The sequence below is a fragment of the Syngnathus scovelli genome, unplaced genomic scaffold, assembly GCF_024217435.2.
Source record: "Syngnathus scovelli strain Florida unplaced genomic scaffold, RoL_Ssco_1.2 HiC_scaffold_522, whole genome shotgun sequence".
NCBI lineage: Eukaryota > Metazoa > Chordata > Actinopteri > Syngnathiformes > Syngnathidae > Syngnathus > Syngnathus scovelli.
In genome coordinates this window covers 7,501-9,260 of record NW_026061629.1, presented here as the reverse complement: position 1 = coordinate 9,260, position 1,760 = coordinate 7,501, and positions in this window count along the sequence as shown.

Sequence of the window (1,760 nt, the reverse complement as noted above, 5' to 3'; positions counted from 1 at the left end):
CGGAGGCGCTAGCCGCCTCCGGTGGGGGCCGTGTGATCTCGCTGGATGCCCGAGGACCTTCCGCGAGGCCCGGCCGCAGCTTTTACGCGCGCCCGGTCCTATTACCTGGTGGAAGCTGGAGGCCGGGGCTCCGCAGCTCGCCGCCCGGGGACCTTCCGCGAGGCCCGGCCGCAGCTTTTACGCACCACCGCTGCTATTCTCTGGCTCCGGCTTCGTCCCGGAGGGTGCTTGGGGAACGGCGGCGCACACCGCGAACGGCCGGTGGCGGTCGGCTGGTGGCGGTCGGCTGGTGGCTGTCGGCTGGTGGCGGTCGGGGGTGGCGCTTGGGGATGGCGCTTGGGGATGGTGGCTGTCGGCTGGTGGCGGTCGGCTGGTGGCGGTCGGCTGGTGGCGGTCGGCTGGTGGCGGTCGGGGGTGGCGCTTGGGGATGGCGCTTGGGGATGGTGGCTGTCGGCTGGTGGCGGTCGGCTGGTGGCGGTCGGGGGGTGGCGGTCGGGGATGGCGCTTGGGGATGGTGGCTGTCGCCTTGTGGCGGTCGGCTGGTGGCGGTCGCCTTGTGGCGGTCGCCTTGTGGCGGTCGGGGATGGCGCTTGGGGATGGTGGCTGTCGCCTTGTGGCGGTCGGCTGGTGGCGGTCGCCTTGTGGCGGTCGCCTTGTGGCGGTCGGGGATGGCGCTTGGGGATGGTGGCTGTCGCCTTGTGGCGGTCGGCTGGTGGCGGTCGGCTGGTGGCGGTCGGGGGGTGGCGGTCGGGGATGGCGCTTGGGGATGGTGGCTGTCGCCTTGTGGCGGTCGGGGGGTGGCGGTCGGGGATGGCGCTTGGGGATGGTGGCTGTCGCCTTGTGGCGGTCGGCTGGTGGCGGTCGGCTGGTGGCGGTCGGCTGGTGGCGGTCGGGGGGTGGCGGTCGGGGGTGGCGCTTGGGGATGGTGGCTGTCGCCTTGTGGCGGTCGGCTGGTGGCGGTCGCCTTGTGGCGGTCGGGGGGCGGCGGTCGGGGGTGGCGCTTGGGGATGGTGGCTGTCGGCTGGTGGCGGTCGGCTGGTGGCGGTCGGCTGGTGGCGGTCGGCTGGTGGCGGTCGGGGGTGGCGCTTGGGGATGGCGCTTGGGGATGGTGGCTGTCGCCTTGTGGCGGTCGGCTGGTGGCGGTCGCCTTGTGGCGGTCGGGGATGGCGCTTGGGGATGGTGGCTGTCGCCTTGTGGCGGTCGCCTTGTGGCGGTCGCCTTGTGGCGGTCGGGGATGGCGCTTGGGGATGGTGGCTGTCGCCTTGTGGCGGTCGGCGGTGGTGGTTTGGGACCGGCGTCCGGCGCAAAGTGCGTGTTGCGCGGGCCGGAGAAAATTTAGGCCAGGGGCCCGCCGCTGGAGAAATTTTTAGGTACCAGGGGTGGATTTTTTTTGTCACCGCAGGAGGGGGACGTTGCCTCCGTCCGTGTCCGACGGAAAGTGCGTGTTGCGCGGGCCGGAGAAAGTTTAGGCCAGGGGCCCGCCGCTGGAGAAATTTTTAGGTACCAGGGGTGGATTTTTTTTGTCACCGCAGGAGGGGGACGTTGCCTCCGTCGGTGTCCGGCGGAAAGTGCGTGTTGCGCGGCCCGGAGAAAGTTTAGGCCCGGGGCCCGCCGCTGGAGGAATTTTTAGGTACCAGGAGCGGATGTACTTACTTCCACAGCGCCCGCGCGCTCCCGGCCGGTGTCCGAGGATGCTGCCTCATCCCCGGACGCGCCTCTTACGCACGCCCGCTGTCATCCTCCGGAGACTGAGTTCCACT